This window comes from Lissotriton helveticus, chromosome 12, assembly GCF_964261635.1.
Source record: "Lissotriton helveticus chromosome 12, aLisHel1.1, whole genome shotgun sequence".
NCBI classification, from domain to species: domain Eukaryota; kingdom Metazoa; phylum Chordata; class Amphibia; order Caudata; family Salamandridae; genus Lissotriton; species Lissotriton helveticus.
Genome location: NC_136073.1, coordinates 137648123 through 137665590, shown reverse-complemented (window position 1 = coordinate 137665590; position 17468 = coordinate 137648123). Strand labels below are relative to the sequence as shown.

Below are 17468 nucleotides of genomic sequence, written 5' to 3'. Positions count from 1 at the left end.
TGCATGACTTCTCTCTTTTAATTGTGAAAAATACTGGCCGGTACGGGGATCGAACCCGCGACCTTGGCGTTATTAGCACCACGCTCTACCCAACTGAGCTAACCGGCCAAGTCATTCATACAGAAAAGGTATTATTACACAAGGAAATGTTTTTGCATTCCTCAAAAACGATTTCTGCACAATTACACGGGCTACAACATGCAAGAGTACATTAAAAGTAAGCATTGCATTTATTAAAACACTCTGTCCCTTCTGCCCCACAGCTGTGGCATCATAATGAAATGACTTCTCATGATTAAAGCTGGCAATTTCACAAATCAAAGAAAACAAAGTGTTTGGGACAGGTGTTATTTAAAAAAATAATAACACTCTGTATATTGCAAATAAAAAATATCTCCCAACTGCCATGACATTGCCACCCGCAATGCCGTGACTTGGATTCGAACCAAGGTTGCTGCGGCCACAACGCAGAGTACTAACCACTATACGATCACGGCGTGTTACTTGGGCTACTCAGGCCCATGATGTATGTGACTTTTATAGTGCAAATCAGGTGACACTGTCAGTCATGAGAGTCTTATATGTAGTGTATGTGTTTTGAGGCAGATGCTGCACATTTCACCTCTTTGACTGGGATGTTCACAAACCAACACAGACTGCCCTCCAGTCCTACTCTGCTAGGACCGCTCCCTCCTTTTTACACCTCAAGCGTTATGTTATTCAAACATTGGAAGAGTAGTATCAAACCTCTTGGTAAGCCATGAAGAACTGGACATGACGTTTCGTGTGTGGTGTGATGTATATGACAATACTCCGTAGGAGTCTCCCAGGACAGACACAATATTTCAGAATAGGCCTCCAGAACCTCACGTGAAGTCTCCCTAAGAGAACACAATATCACTGATGTGGCCTCCAAAACTTGGCGCAGTACTATGGATACAGCATTTTTAGCTCCACGCAGCACACAGTGTCATTTTCCAAGCTCTCACAATCCATCAGACTCTGCTGCCCTTGCGTTGCCTGTTCTTGAGGCACTGAAGCTTGAACCTCTTCTGCCTCTTCAGTAACAGTGTCAGTAATGCAATGGTACTCAGGTGCTGCCTGTGCTGCACCTGTTGTTTGAAGCTTGCATTACTGCTGCCTAGGTTGTACTTTGAAGCGAGCGAAGCTTAAAAACATCTTTTCACGTCACAAAACCAAACTGATTGGATTTGAAAATTAAAGATACTGGTGGCTGGTGGTACATTACAATGGCAGGTAAAAACCCAAAACATCTTTAGGTTTTAAGTAGGAGCATTGTGTACATGAGGATAATTATAATAGGAGAAATTGTGTTTGCAGACAATAAGTCTTTAATCAAACAAAAAGTCTTGTATGAGGTTGTGTAAAAACAAGGCACTGCTGAGATTCGAACTCAGGATCTCCTGTTTACTAGACAGGCGCTTTAACCAACTAAGCCACAGCGCCTCCTGGCCTATTTCCACTGACTTAGAACCATTGTACCTTCTGTGTCGGTATCACTGTGAGGCACTCCATACTTTTCTGTCTCTAAATTTGTATCCAGCTACTACCGACAAGAAAATAGAAAGAAAAACCTGAACATGGTATGGAAAAATTACAAAGAGGGTCACGACAAACGTATATCATTAGGTGTACATATCTGTATTAATTTTGCAATATTTACACGGGTGGACGAGTGTGCTATACATACGTTAAACTAAACGAGAGTGTAACGATGTTAAAGATCACTAATACATAGCAGACAATTTAATGATGCCTACATAACCCATGTGCTCTCTCCTTCACCTCTCGTCACCTCTGGACACCCCAACGAGAAGCCGAGAAATCGTCACTTTTGGAGAGAAAGTGTCACCTTTAGTTGATGCGTCCCAGCTTCAAACAGGGCTTCAAAAAGTGCACTTTGAGAGACACAAGGAGCGGGCTGGTCGTCCAGCCATAGGAGAGGGAGGCTGGGGGCTGTTAGACCACAGTGCCCTTTACATGGTACTAGCAACACTCACCCTTGCACAAACATCAGCCATCAGAGCCCAGTTAATGACCAGAATAAACAAACAACCTATACGTTGTTTTTAAACGTCTTGTACTGTGATGCATGACTTCTCTCTTTTAATTGTGAAAAAAACTGGCCGGTACGGGGATCGAACCCGTGACCTTGGCGTTATTAGCACCACGCTCTAACCAACTGAGCTAACCTTGCCAAGTCAGTCTTACAGAAAAGGTATTATTACACAAGGAAATGTTTTTGCATTCCTCAAAAACGATTTCTGCACAATTACACGGGCTACAACATGCAAGAGTACATTAAAAGTAAGCATTGCATGTATTAAAACACTCTGTCCCTTCTGCCCCACAGCTGTGGCATCATAATGAAATGACTTCTCATGATTAAAGCTGGCAATTTCACAAATCAAAGAAAACAAAGTGTTTGGGACAGGTGTTATTTAAAAAATAATAATACTTTGTATATTGCAAATAAAAAATATCTCCCAACTGCCATGACATTGTCACCCGCAATGCCGTTACTTAGATTCGAACCGAGGTTGCTGCGGCCACAACGCAGAGTACTAACCACTATACGATCATGGCGAGCTACTTGGGCTACTCAGGACCATGTCCTATGTGACTTTATAGTGCAAATCAGGTGACACTGTCAGTCATCAGAGTCTTATATGTTGTGTATGTGTTTTGAGGCAGATGCTGCACATTTCGCCTCTTTGACTGGGATGTTCACAAACCAACACAGACTGCCCTCCAGTCCTACTCTGCAAGGACCGCTCCCTCCTTTTTACACCTCAAGCGTTATGTTATTCAAACATTGGAAGAGTAGTATCAAACCTCTTGGTAAGCCATGAAGAACTGGACATGATGTTTCGTATGTGGTGTGATGCACATGACAATACTCCGCAGGAGTCTCCCAGGACAGACACAATATTTCAGAATAGGCCTCCAGAACCTCACGTGAAGTCTCCCTAAGAGAACACAATATCACTGATGTGGCCTCCAAAACTTGGCGCAGTACTATGGATACAGCATTTTTAGCCCCACGCAGCACACAGTGTCATTTTCCAAGCTCTCACAATCCATCAGACTCTGCTGCCCTTGCGTTGCCTGTTCTTGAGGCACTGAAGCTTGAACCTCTTCTGCCTCTTCAGTAACAGTGTTAGTAATGCAATGGTACTCAGGTGCTGCCTGTGCTGCACCTGTTGTTTGAAGCTTGCATTACTGCTGCCTAGGTTGTACTTTGAAGCGAGCGAAGCTTAAAAACATCTTTTCACGTCACAAAACCAAACTGATTGGCTTTGAAAATTAAAGATACTGGTGGCTGGTGGTACATTACAATGGCAGGTAAAAACCCAAAACATCTTTAGGTTTTAAGGAGGAGCATTGTGTACATGAGGATAATTATAATAGGAGAAATTGTGTTTGCAGACAATGAGTCTTTAATCAAACAAAAAGTCTTGTATGAGGTTGTGTAAAAACAAGGCACTGCTGAGATTTGAACTCAGGATCTCCTGTTTACTAGACAGGCGCTGTAACCAACTAAGCCACAGCGCCTCCTGGCCTATTTCCACTGACTTAGAACCATTGTACCTTCTGTGTCGGTATCACTGTGAGGCACTCCATACCTTTCTGTCTCTAAATTTGTATCCAGCTACTACCGACAAGAAAATAGAAAGAAAAACCTGAACATGGTATGGAAAAATTACAAAGAGGGTCACGACAAACGTATATCATTAGGTGTACATATCTGTATTCATTTTGCAATATTTACACGGGTGGACGAGTGTGCTATACATACGTTAAACTAAACGAGAGTGTAACGATGTTAAAGATCACTAATACATAGCAGACAATTTAATGATGCCTACATAACCCATGTGCTCTTTCCTTCACCTCTCGTCACCTCTGGACACCCCAACGAGAAGCCGAGAAATCGTCACTTTTGGAGAGAAAGTGTCACCTTTAGTTGATGCGTCCCAGCTTCAAACAGGGCTTCAAAAAGTGCACTTTGAGAGACACAAGGAGCGGGCTGGTCGTCCAGCCATAGGAGAGGGAGGCTGGGGGCTGTTAGACCACAGTGCCCTTTACATGGTACTAGCAACACTCACCCTTGCACAAACATCAGCCATCAGAGCCCAGTTAATGACCAGAATAAACAAACAACCTATACGTTGTTTTTAAACGTCTTGTACTGTGATGCATGACTTCTCTCTTTTAATTGTGAAAAAAACTGGCCGGTACGGGGATCGAACCCGTGACCTTGGCGTTATTAGCACCACGCTCTAACCAACTGAGCTAACCGGCCAAGTCATTCTTACAGAAAAGGTATTATTACACAAGGAAATGTTTTTGCATTCCTCAAAAACGATTTCTGCACAATTACACGGGCTACAACATGCAAGAGTACATTAAAAGTAAGCATTGCATGTATTAAAACACTCTGTCCCTTCTGCCCCACAGCTGTGGCATCATAATGAAATGACTTCTCATGATTAAAGCTGGCAATTTCACAAATCAAAGAAAACAAAGTGTTTGGGACAGGTGTTATTTAAAAAATAATAATACTTTGTATATTGCAAATAAAAAATATCTCCCAACTGCCATGACATTGTCACCCGCAATGCCGTTACTTGGATTCGAACCGAGGTTGCTGCGGCCACAACGCAGAGTACTAACCACTATACGATCACGGCGAGCTACTTGGGCTACTCAGGCCCATGTCGTATGTGACTTTATAGTGCAAATCAGGTGACACTGTCAGTCATCAGAGTCTTATATGTTGTGTATGTGTTTTGAGGCAGATGCTGCACATTTCGCCTCTTTGACTGGGATGTTCACAAACCAACACAGACTGCCCTCCAGTCCTACTCTGCAAGGACCGCTCCCTCCTTTTTACACCTCAAGCGTTATGTTATTCAAACATTGGAAGAGTAGTATCAAACCTCTTGGTAAGCCATGAAGAACTGGACATGATGTTTCGTATGTGGTGTGATGCACATGACAATACTCCGCAGGAGTCTCCCAGGACAGACACAATATTTCAGAATAGGCCTCCAGAACCTCACGTGAAGTCTCCCTAAGAGAACACAATATCACTGATGTGGCCTCCAAAACTTGGCGCAGTACTATGGATACAGCATTTTTAGCCCCACGCAGCACACAGTGTCATTTTCCAAGCTCTCACAATCCATCAGACTCTGCTGCCCTTGCGTTGCCTGTTCTTGAGGCACTGAAGCTTGAACCTCTTCTGCCTCTTCAGTAACAGTGTCAGTAATGCAATGGTACTCAGGTGCTGCCTGTGCTGCACCTGTTGTTTGAAGCTTGCATTACTGCTGCCTAGGTTGTACTTTGAAGCGAGCGAAGCTTAAAAACATCTTTTCAGGTCACAAAACCAAACTGATTGGCTTTGAAAATTAAAGATACTGGTGGCTGGTGGTACATTACAATGGCAGGTAAAAACCCAAAACATCTTTAGGTTTTAAGGAGGAGCATTGTGTACATGAGGATAATTATAATAGGAGAAATTGTGTTTGCAGACAATGAGTCTTTAATCAAACAAAAAGTCTTGTATGAGGTTGTGTAAAAACAAGGCACTGCTGAGATTCAAACTCAGGATCTCCTGTTTACTAGACAGGCGCTGTAACCAACTAAGCCACAGCGCCTCCTGGCCTATTTCCACTGACTTAGAACCATTGTACCTTCTGTGTCGGTATCACTGTGAGGCACTCCATACTTTTCTGTCTCTAAATTTGTATCCAGCTACTACCGACAAGAAAATAGAAAGAAAAACCTGAACATGGTATGGAAAAATTACAAAGAGGGTCACGACAAACGTATATCATTAGGTGTACATATCTGTATTCATTTTGCAATATTTACACGGGTGGACGAGTGTGCTATACATACGTTAAACTAAACGAGAGTGTAACGATGTTAAAGATCACTAATACATAGCAGACAATTTAATGATGCCTACATAACCCATGTGCTCTTTCCTTCACCTCTCGTCACCTCTGGACACCCCAACGAGAAGCCGAGAAATCGTCACTTTTGGAGAGAAAGTGTCACCTTTAGTTGATGCGTCCCAGCTTCAAACAGGGCTTCAAAAAGTGCACAGGCTATTTTTGGTGCCAAGCGGGATTACCTTGCTAGGAGGATTGAGGCGTCGGTGAACTCCTGCAAGGAGATCTTCACGATAGTGAAGGAGTTCACGTCCCCGACCTCTTACTCACCCCCGCCTGTGTCACCTGAGGCGTGGGCGTGTGATCTGGCCACTTTCTTCACCAACAAGATTAAGGCAATTCAGGCCTCCTTCTCGGAGAGCTCAATGGAGGATGGTTGCGGCCCTGGGGCAGGACCCGGAACATCGCCCATGTCCACGGCAGTACTGGCTGACTTTCCACCTGTCTCCAGTGACATGTCTCGGGCGCTGCTGGCCAGCCTTAAATCTGGCTCACCACTGGACCCCTGTCCCCCCAAATTTTTGGCGGGGATGGCGGCAGTGGTGGATCCTTTGGTCAACCCGATCCTAAATGCCTCATTGCGGGAGGGCATTGTTCCACGCACCAGGAAAAGGGCGATGGTGATCCCCCTCCTGAAAAAGCCTGGTCTTGATGCCGAGGTGTTGGCCAATTACAGGCCAATTTCACTTCTCCCCACTCTGGCTAAGATCACGGAGAAACATGTCCATGGTGTCTTGTCGAGCTTTCTTGAATCCAACAATTTGCTCCATCCATCCCAATCCGGTTTCCGTCCGAATTTCAGCACGGAAACAGCGTTGGTGGAGATCTCAGAGATCATCAGGGAGACCTTGGATGTGGGTGGCAAGGCCATGTTAGTCATGTTGGACCTGTCGGCGGCCTTCGACACCGTCCCCCATGAGGCGCTTCTCGCCAGGCTCTATGACATCGGCCTAAGGGGGACGGTGTTCAGATGGTTTACATCTTTTCTGGAAGGCCGCCGCCAGACGGTCTGGGTGTCCCAGAGCTCCGCCGAGATGCCGCCTTTGGGAGTCGGGGTTCCACAGGGATCTGTGTTGAGCCCGACATTGTTCAACATCTTCATGTCCCCTCTGGCGGCTGCGGTGGAGGCTTACGGAGCCCAGATCGTGTCCTACGCCGACGACACGCAACTCCTCTTCACATGTGGCAAAGATCAGCCATTTGAGGGGGAGAGAATTCGGGACTGTCTGGATATGGTCTTCGGCTGGTTCCAGCGTAATAGCCTGAAGGCCAACTCCAGCAAGTCGGAGGTTTTATTCTTCGGCTGTGCCATCGATCCCGAATGGCGGCAGTGGTGGCCGGCCGCTATGTGCCCTCCGGTGCAGTCCTCCCAGGTGGCCAAGAACCTCGGTGTTAGGCTTGACAACAAGCTCTCTCTGAGAGCGCATGTTCTCGGCCTGGCCGGCACCTGTTTCGGTATTCTGAAAATGCTCCGCAAGTTTCTCCCTTTACTATCTGCGGAGCACAGACGGATTACAGTGCAGGCGCTAATTGGGTCTTGGCTCGATTATGCCAATGCTCTCTTTCTAGGTTTACCGGACTATCTGGTCCAGCGCCTGCAGGTGGCACAGAACTCCGCAGCCCGTGCGATCTTTGGTCTGCATAGACGAACACGGGCTTCTGGGCTGCTGCTGACGTTGCATTGGCTGCCGATCCGTAAACGGATTATGTTTAAAGCCCTCACGCTGGTGCACAAAGCTCTGTTTGGCTCAGGTGCGGGATATCTACAGAAGAGATTGGTGTTTTATCGTCCCGCCCGCTCTCTTCGCTCTGAATCCCTCTTTACTGTTGTGGTCCCACGGGTGAGGAAGGCTCGTACGGGGGGGCGTTCTTTTAGCCTTAAGGCCTCCCAGTTGTGGAACTCGCTCCCACTGGTACTTCGCAGCACTCCCAATTTGCTTCAATTTAGAAGGAATTTGAAAACTTGGCTTTTTAATCTTTCTGTTTAGGTGGATTTTCTTTTTCCTGCTTTTGGGATCTGTCCTCTGTGTTATGTTTTACACTGTAGCTGTTGTGGAAAGCGCCGGGACACTCTTTTAGAGTAGCCGTGCGCTATATAAACGCATTTTAACATAACATAACATAACATAACACTTTGAGAGACCCAAGGAGCGGGCTGGTCGTCCAGCCATAGGAGAGGGAGGCTGGGGGCTGTTAGACCACAGTGCCCTTTACATGGTACTAGCAACACTCGCCCTTGCACAAACATCAGCCATCAGAGCCCAGTTAATGACCAGAATAAACAAACAACCTATACGTTGTTTTTAAACGTCTTGTATTGTAATGCATGACTTCTCTCTTTTAATTGTGAAAAATACTGGCCGGTACGGGGATCGAACCCGCGACCTTGGCGTTATTAGCACCACTCTCTAACCAACTGAGCTAACCTGCCAAGTCATTCATACAGAAAAGTTATTATTACACAAGGAAATGTTTTTGCATTCCTCAAAAACGATTTCTGCACAATTACACGGGCTACAACATGCAAGAGTACATTAAAAGTAAGCATTGCATGTATTAAAACACTCTGTCCCTTCTGCCCCACAGCTGTGGCATCATAATGAAATGACTTCTCATGATTAAAGCTGGCAATTTCACAATTCAAAGAAAACAAAGTGTTTGGGACAGGTGTTATTTAAAAAATAATAATACTCTGTATATTGCAAATAAAAAATATCACCCAACTGACATGACATTGCCACCCGCAATGCCGTGACTCGGATTCGAACCGAGGTTGCTGCGGCCACAACGCCGAGTACTAACCACTATACGATCACGGCGAGCTACTTGGGCTACACAGGCCTATGATGTATGTGACTTTCATAGTGCAAATCAGGTGACACTGTCAGTCATGAGAGTCTTATATGTAGTGTATGTGTTTTGAGGCAGATGCTGCACATTTCACCTCTTTGACTGGGATGTTCACAAACCAACACAGACTGCCCTCCAGTCCTACTCTGCTAGGACCGCTCCCTCCTTTTTACACCTCAAGCGTTATGTTATTCAAACATTGGAAGAGTAGTATCAAACCTCTTGGTAAGCCATGAAGAACTGGACATGACGTTTCGTGTGTGGTGTGATGCACATGACAATACTCCGTAGGAGTCTCCCAGGACAGACACAATATTTCAGAATAGGCCTCCAGAACCTCACGTGAAGTCTCCCTAAGAGAACACAATATCACTGATGTGGCCTCCAAAACTTGGCACAGTACTCTGGATACAGCATTTTTAGCACCACGCAGCACACAGTGTCATTTTCCAAGCTCTCACAATCCATCAGACTCTGCTGCCCTTGCGTTGCCTGTTCTTGAGGCACTGAAGCTTGAACCTCTTCTGCCTCTTCAGTAACAGTGTCAGTAATGTAATGGTACTCAGGTGCTGCCTGTGCTGCACCTGTTGTTTGAAGCTTGCATTACTGCTGCCTAGGTTGTACTTTGAAGCGAGCGAAGCTTAAAAACATCTTTTCACGTCACAAAACCAAACTGATTGGCTTTGAAAATTAAAGATACTGGTGGCTGGTGGTACATTACAATGGCAGGTAAAAACCCGAAACATCTTTAGGTTTTAAGGAGGAGCATTGTGTACATGAGGATAATTATAATAGGAGAAATTGTGTTTGCAGACAATGAGTCTTTAATCAAACAAAAAGTCTTGTATGAGGTTGTGTAAAAACAAGGCACTGCTGAGATTCGAACTCAGGATCTCCTGTTTACTAGACAGGTGCTTTAACCAACTAAGCCACAGCGCCTATTTCCACTGACTTACCACCATTGTAACTTCTGTGTCTGTATCACTGTGAGGCACCCCATACTTTTCTGTCTCTAAATTTGTATCCAGCTACTACCGACAAGAAAATGGAGAAAGAAAAACCTGAACATGGTATGGAAAAATTACAAAGAGGGTCACGACAAACGTATATCATTAGGTGTACATATCTGTATTCATTTTGCAATATTTACACGGGTGGACGAGTGTGCTATACATACGTTAAACTGAACAAGAGTGCAACGATGTTAAAGATCACTAATACATAGCAGACAATTTAATGATGCCTACATAACCCATGTGCTCTTTCCTTCACCTCTCGTCACCTCTGGACACCCCAACGAGAAGCCGAGAAATCGTCACTTTTGGAGAGAAAGTGTCACCTTTAGTTGATGCGTCCCAGCTTCAAACAGGGCTTCAAAAAGTGCACTTTGAGAGACACAAGGAGCGGGCTGGTCGTCCAGCCATAGGAGAGGGAGGCTGGGGGCTGTTAGACCACAGTGCCCTTTACATCAGGGGTGCCCAAACCTGTCCTGGCGGGCCGTATCCATGCCAGATTTTTGGGATATCCCCATCTGGTGATCACGGTTCGATCCCCGGCGCCGGCGGCAGATCAGAGTGCCCAGGACGGGGTCCATGTGACCCGGGCAGTCCTATCCCCTGGGTGTACGTGGTTGTCCGACATGTCGGTCGGATGTGCTTTTATGTACCGGATCGGAATCGGCCCCCATAAAATCGTACGTAAAGTATATAGCAAATCAACCTGAAATCTGCTGGGTCAGAAAGGGCTCGATTCCGATCCGTGTCGGAAGGTTAGGAGTCCGTACGAATTTGTCGGGACGGCAAGGCAGAGTGCCCGGGATGGGCTCCATGGCTCTTGGGCAGTCGTCCCCCGGGCGTCCCGGGCTCCATCAAGGCCGACGGCATGGCAGAGTGCCCGGGACGGGCTCCATGGCTCTTGGGCATTCGTCCCCCGGGCGTCCGGGGCTCCATCCAGGCTGACGGCATGGCAGAGTGCCCGGGATGGGCTCCATGCGTCCCGGGCATTCGTCCCCCGGGCGCCCGGGGCTACATCCAGGCTGACGGTATGGCAGAGTGCCGGGGTCGGGCTCCATGGTTTTCACGGTGGTCCTCCCCTGGGTGTCAGGGGGCTCCTGGCTGACGGCATGGAAAAGTGCCCAGGATGGGCTCCATGCGTCCCGGGCATTCGTCCCCCGGGCGTCCGGGGCTCCATCCAGGCCGACGGCATGGCAGAGTGCCCGGGTCGGGCTCCATGGTTTCCAGGGTGGTCCTCCCCAGGGTGTCGGGGCGCTCCAGGCCGACGGCATGAAAAAGTGCCCAGGACGGGCTCCATGCGTCCTGGGCATTCGTCCCGGGACGGGGACGGGGACGGGGTGGGGAAGAGTCAAGGCGGCTTCACCTCCATGCCCGGCCATCTGATCGCCCAGATTTCCTCGGCCATCTGGTCGCCCGCAACGCTTTCCTATGGGGGGGGGGACCAGATGGCCGAACTTCCCTGGAGGTGCCATTCGCCTCCCGGATCCCAGCGAGGGCTCCATGAGGTCGGGTTCTTTCACGCCTTGGGTCCCCTCTGTCACCTCGCGTGCACAGATTGCAAGAAAGGGGGGTAATTTCCCTCCGGATTACTAGGGGCAGGGTACGCCCGGACACCCCTCCAGGGCTGGTGGTTCTCTGCCATGGGGACCAGATAGGCTATGCCTGGGCAACACCTCCCTAGGCCACCCGGGGCTTCCTTCCTCCAGGCCAACTGCATGTCAAATTGCCCAGGACGGGCTCCATGGCTCTTGGGCAGTCGTCCCCCGGGCGTCCGGGGCTCCATCCAGGCCGACGGCATGGCAGAGTGCCCGGGACGGGCTCCATGCGTCCCGGGCCTTCGTCCCCCGGGCGTCCGGGGCTCCATCCAGGCTGACAGCATGGCAGAGTGCCCGGGTCGGGCTCCATGGTTTTCAGGGTGGTCCTCCCCTGGGTGTCGGGGCGCTCCAGGCCAATGGCATGGAAAAGTGCCCAGGACGGCCTCCATGCGTCCCGGGCATTCGTCCCGGGACGGGGATGGGGACAGGGTCGGGAGAGTCCAGGCGGCTTCACTTCCGTGTCCAGCCATCTGATCGCCCGGATTCCCTCGGCCATCTGGTCGCCCGGATCCCCTCGGGCATCTGGTCGCCCGCAACGCTTTCCTATGGGGCGACCAGATGTCCGAACTTCCCTGGAAGTCCCGATGAGGTGCCATTCGCCGCCCGGATCCCAGCGAGGGCTCCAGGAGGTCGGGTACATTCGCGCCTTGGGTCCCCTCTGTCACCTCGCGTGCACAGATTACAAGAAAAGGGGGTAATTTTCCTCCGGATTACTAGGGAGAAGGGTACGCCCGGACACCTCTCCGAGGCTGGTGGTTCTCTGCCATGGGGACCAGATGGGCTATGCCTGGGCAACACCTCCCTAGGCCACCCGGGGCTTCCTTCCTCCAGGCCAACTGCATGTCAAATTGCCCAGGACGGGCTCCATGGCTCCTGGGCAGTCGTCCCCCGGGCGTCCGGGGCTCCATCCAGGCTGACGGCATGGAAAAGTGCCCAGGACAGGCTCCATGCGTCCCGGGCATTCATCCCCCGGGCGTCCGGGGCTCCATCTAGGCTGACGGTATGGAAGAGTGCCCAGGTCGGGCTCCATGGTTTTCACGGTGGTCCTCCCCTGGGTGTCTGGGGGCTCCAGGCCAAATGCATGGAAAAGTGCCCAGGACGGGCTCCATGCGTCCAGGGCATTCGTCCCCTGGGCGTCCGGGGCTCCATCTAGGCTGACGGTATGGCAGAGTGCCCAGGTCGGGCTCCATGGTTTTCACGGTGGTCCTCCCCTGGGTGTCTGGGGGGGCTCCAGGCCGAAGGCACGGAAAAGTGCCCAGGACGGGCTCCATACGTCCCGGGCATTCGTCCCCCGGGCGTCCGGGGCTCCATCCAGGCTGACGGCATGACAGAGTGCCCGGGTCGGGCTCCATGGGTCCCGGGCAGCCCTCCCCCGGGCGTCCGGGGCTCCCACCGCCAGGCCGACGGCATGTCAAAGTGCCCAGGACGGGCTCCATGAGTCCGGGACAGTCCTCCCCCGGGCGTCCGGGACACCCATCTCCAGGAGGCCAACGGCATTGGCAAAGTACCCAGGACGGGCTCCATGGGTCCCGGGCAGACCTCCCTCGGGCATCCGGGGCACCCACCTCCAGGCCGACAGCATGTCAAAGTACCCAGGACGGGCTCCACGGGTCCCGGGCATTCCTCCCCCAGGTCTTCCGGGCCCTAGAGCTCCGGTGGTCCAACCTGCGCCTGAGGCCCAGCCGGGGTCCAAGAGCCCTGCCTTGCGTGGGCAGGCAGTCAGGAACCCTACCGCGAAGGCTTGGGATGGATGGGGAGCTGGGAGTCCTTTCGATCCCGGCCCTCTGGTCGCCCGCGATGCTTTCCAATGGGGCGACCAGATGGCCGGGCTTCCCTGGAAGTCCCGATGAGGTGCCATTCGGCTCCTGGATCCCAGCTAGGGCTCCATGAGGTCGGGTTCTTTTACGCCTTGGGTCCCCTCTGTCACCTCGCGTGCACGGATTGCAAGAAAGGGGGGTAATTTCCCTCCGGATTACTAGGGGCAGGGTACGCCCGGACACCTCTCCAGGGCTGGTGGTTCTCTGCCCGGGGGACCAGATGAGATATGCTTGGGCAACACCTCCCCCGGGCGTCTGGGGGCTCCATTCTCCGGGCCAACGGCATGGCTCAATGCCCAGGACGGGCTCCACGTGTCCCGGACAGACCTCCCCTGGGCGTCCGGGGCACCCATCTCCAGGAGGCCAACGGGATGGCAAAGTACCCGGGAAGGGCTCCACGGGTCCCGGGCAGCCTTCCCCCGGGTGTCCGGGGCTCCCACCTCCAGGCCGACGGCATGTCACACTGCCCAGGACGGGCTCCATGGGCCCCGGACAGACCTCCCCCGGGCGTCCGGGGCACCCATCTCCAGGAGGCCAACGGGATGGCAAAGTACCCGGGAAGGGCTCCACGGGTCCCGGGCAGCCTTCCCCCGGGCGTCCGGGGCTCCCACCTCCAGGCCGACGGCATGTCACAGTGCCCAGGACGGGCTCCATGGGCCCCGGACAGCCCTCCCCCCGGGCGTTCAGGGCACACATCTCCAGGAGGCCAACGGCGTTGCAAAGTACCCGGAAAGGGCTCCACGGGTACCGGGCAGTCCTCCCCCGGGCGTCCGGGGCACCCATCTCCATGAGGCCAACGGCATTGGCAAAGTACCCGGGAAGGGCTCCACGGGTCCCGGGCAGGCCTCCCCCGGGCATCCAGGGCACCCACCTCCAGGCCGACGGCATGTAAAAGTGCCCAGGACGGGCTCCATGGGTCCAGAGCAGCCCACCCCCGGGCATCTGGGGCACCCATCTCCAGGAGGCCAACGGCGTTGCAAAGTACCCGGGAAGGGCTCCACGGGTACCGGGCAGTCCTCCCCCGGGCGTCCAGGGGCTCCCTTCTCCAGGCCGATGGCATGGTTCAATGCCCAGGACGGGACGTCAAGTGGCCAGGACGGGCTCCATGCGTCCCGGGCATTCGTCCCGGGACGGGGACGGGGACGGGGTGGGGAAGAGTCCAGGCGGCTTCACCTCCATGCCCGGCCATCTGATCGCCCAGATTCCCTCGGCCATCTGGTCGCCCGGATCCCCTCAGGCATCTGGTCGCCCGCAACGCTTTCCTATGGGGGGGGACCAGATGGCCGAACTTCCCTGGAAGTCTTAATGAGGTGCCATTCCCCTCCCGGATCCCAGCGAGGGCTCCATGAGGTCGGGTTCTTTCACGCCTTGGGTCCCCTCTGTCACCTCGCGTGCACAGATTGCAAGAAAGGGGGGTAATTTGCGTCCGGATTACTATGGGGCAGGGTATGCCCGGACAACCCCTCCAAGGTTGGTGGTTCTCTGCCATGGGGACCAGATGGGATATGCCTGGGCAACACCTCCCTAGGCCACCCGGAGCTTCCTTCCTCCAGGCCAACTGCATGTCAAATTGCCCAGGACGGGCTCCATGGCTCTTGGGCAGTCGTCCCCCGGGCGTCCGGTGCTCCATCCAGGCCGACGGCATGGCAGAGTGCCCGGGACAGGCTCCATGCGTCCCGGGCCTTCGTCCCCCCGGGCGTCCGGGGCTCCATCCAGGCTGACGGCATTGCAGAGTGCCCGGGACGGGCTCCATGCGTCCCGGGCATTCGTGTCCCGGGCGTCCGGGGCTCCATCCGGGCTGACGGCATGTCAGAGTGCACAGGACGGGCTCCACGGGTCCCGGGCATCCGGGGCTCCCTTCCCCGGGCCAGCGGCATGTCAGAGTGCCCAGGACCAGTTCCACGGGTCCCGGGCAGTCCTCCCCCGGGCGTCCGGGGCTCCCTTCCCTGGGCCAAGCATTTCAGAGTGCCCAGGACGGGCTCCACGGGTCCCGGGCGTCCAGGGCTCCCTTCCACGGGCCAACGGCTTGTCAGAGTGCCCAGGACGGGCTCCACGGGCCCCGGTCATCCGGGGCACCCTTCCCCGGGCCAGCGGCATGTCAGAGTGCCCAGGACCAGTTCCACGGGTCCCGGGCAGTCCTCCCCCGGGCGTCCGGGGCTCCCTTCCCCGGGCCAAAGCATTTCAGAGGGCCCAGGACGGGCTCCACGGGTTCCGGGCGTCCAGGTCTCCCTTACCCGGGCCAACGGCTTGTCAGAGTGCCCAGGACGGGCTCCACGGGCCCCGGGCCCCGGGCGTCCGGGGCACCCTTCCCCGGGCCAGCGGCATGTCAGAGTGCCCAGGACGAGTTCCACGGGTCCCGGGCAGTCCTCCCCCGGGTGTCCGGGGCTCCCTTCCCCGGGCCAAAGCATTTCAGAGTGCCCAGGACGGGCTCCACGGGTCCCGGACGTCCGGGGCTCCCTTCCCCGGGCCAACGGCATACAGGAGTGCCCAGGACGGGCTCCACAGGTCCCGGTCGTCTGGGGCTCCCTTCCCCGGGCCAACGGCTTGTCAGAGTGCCAAGGACGGGCTCCACGGGTCCCGGTCGTCTGGGGCTCCCTTCCCCGGGCCAACAGCTTGTCAGAGTGCCCAGGACAGGCTCCACGGGTCCCGGGCAGTCCTCCCCCGGGCCAACAGCAGGTCAGAGTGCCCAGGACGGGCTCCACGGGTCCCGGGCAGCCCACCCCCCGGGCGTTCGGGGCACCCATCTCCAGGAGGCCAACGGCGTTGCAAAGTACCCGGGAAGGGCTCCACGGGTACCGGGCAGTCCTCACCCGGGCGTCCGGGGGCTCCCTTCTCCAGGTCAACGGCATGGTTCAATGCCCAGGACGGGCTCCATGTGTCCCGGACAGACCTCCCCCGGGCGTCCGGGGCACCCATCTCCAGGCCAACGGCATGGCTCAATGCCCAGGACGGGCTCCATGGGTCCGGGGAGGCATCCCATGTGCCTCCGGGCTTGGGAGCCCCGGCTGGGTCCAGGGGCCCGGCCGGGCCCCGGGTCGGGTGCTCCGGCCCTGGTCCCTGTCTCCCAGCCTACCGCACTGCCAAGGGCCTAGGAAGGGGTTCCGTTGTGCCCGGGGAGCCTCCCCTTGCTTGTCTGGGTTCAGGAGCTCTGTCCAGGGCCCCTAGGGGCCCGGGGGACGGCGGCCTCCCCACCCCGGGCTCTGTCCTTGGTCCTGCTGCGTGGCAGGGTGCCCGGGACGGGGTCCGGAGGAACCGGGGAGGCGTCCCATGCACCTCCGGGCTTGGGAGCCCCGGCAGCGTCCAGGGGCCTGGCCGGGCCCCGGGTCGGGTGCTCCGGCCCTGGGCCCTGTCTCCCAGCCTGCCGCACTGCCAAGGGCCCGGGAAGGGGTTCCGATGTGCCCGGGGAGCCTCCCCTTGCTTGGCTGGGTTCAGGAGCAGTGGCTAGGGCCCCTGAGGGCCCGGGGAGGGCGGCCTCCCCACCCCGGGCTCTGTCCTTGGTCCTGCTGTGTGGCAGGGTGCCCGGGACGGGGTCCGGAGGGACCAGGGAGGCGTCCCATGCACCTCCGGGCTTGGGAGCCCCGGCTGGGTCCAGGGGCCCGGGCGGGCCCCGGGTCGGGTGCTCCGGCCCTGGGCACTGTCTCCCAGCCTGCCACACTGCCAAGGGCCCGGAAAGGGGTTCCGATGTGCCCGGGGAGCCTCCCCTTGCTTGTCTGTGTTCAGGAGCTCCATCCGGGGCCCCTGAGGGCCCGGGGATGGCGGCCTCCCCACCCCGGGCTCCGTCCTGGGTCCTGGCGCGTGGCAAGGTGCCCGGGACGGGGTCCGGCGTGCTAGGGGAGGCTCGCCCTGCGCCTCCGGGCCTGGGAGCCCCGGCTGGGTCCAGGGGCCCGGCCGGGGCCCCGGGTGGGGCCCTCCGTCCCTGGGCCCTGTCCCCCGGCCTGCCGCACTGCCAAAGTCCCGGGACAGGGTTCCGTGGTGCCCGGGGAGCCTCCCCGTGCTTGGCTGGGTTCAGGAGCCCCACCCGGGGCCCCTGAGGGCCCCGGGGAGGGTGGCCTCCCCACCCCGGGCTCCGTCCTGGGTCCTGCCGCAGGGCAGGGTGCCCGGGACGGGGTCCGGCGGGCCCGGGGAGGCTTCCCCTGTGCCTCCGGGCCTGGGAGCCCCGGCTGGGTCCAGGGGCCCGGTCGGGGCCCCGGGTCGGGCGCTCCGGCCCTG

At 55.2% G+C, this 17468-nt stretch overlaps 7 non-coding genes across 7 annotated transcripts; all 7 read right to left on the bottom strand.

Moving 5' to 3' along the window:
• Positions 1–34: 34 nt before the first annotated feature.
• On the bottom strand, positions 35–108 carry TRNAI-AAU (transfer RNA isoleucine (anticodon AAU)). The gene has a single exon. It is a non-coding gene; the product is annotated as a tRNA-Ile (tRNA).
• A 317-nt stretch (positions 109–425) lies between these two features.
• On the bottom strand, positions 426–497 carry TRNAH-GUG (transfer RNA histidin (anticodon GUG)). Its single transcript has one exon. It is a non-coding gene; the product is annotated as a tRNA-His (tRNA).
• Positions 498–1393: 896 nt separating this feature from the next.
• On the bottom strand, positions 1394–1467 carry TRNAT-AGU (transfer RNA threonine (anticodon AGU)). The gene has a single exon. It is a non-coding gene; the product is annotated as a tRNA-Thr (tRNA).
• A 2035-nt stretch (positions 1468–3502) lies between these two features.
• TRNAT-AGU (transfer RNA threonine (anticodon AGU)) lies at positions 3503–3576 on the bottom strand. The gene has a single exon. It is a non-coding gene; the product is annotated as a tRNA-Thr (tRNA).
• Positions 3577–4253: 677 nt separating this feature from the next.
• TRNAI-AAU (transfer RNA isoleucine (anticodon AAU)) lies at positions 4254–4327 on the bottom strand. Its single transcript has one exon. It is a non-coding gene; the product is annotated as a tRNA-Ile (tRNA).
• A 1283-nt stretch (positions 4328–5610) lies between these two features.
• On the bottom strand, positions 5611–5684 carry TRNAT-AGU (transfer RNA threonine (anticodon AGU)). The gene has a single exon. It is a non-coding gene; the product is annotated as a tRNA-Thr (tRNA).
• Positions 5685–9699: 4015 nt separating this feature from the next.
• Positions 9700–9773, bottom strand: TRNAT-AGU (transfer RNA threonine (anticodon AGU)). Its single transcript has one exon. It is a non-coding gene; the product is annotated as a tRNA-Thr (tRNA).
• Between the last annotated feature and the right edge of the window lie 7695 nt (positions 9774–17468).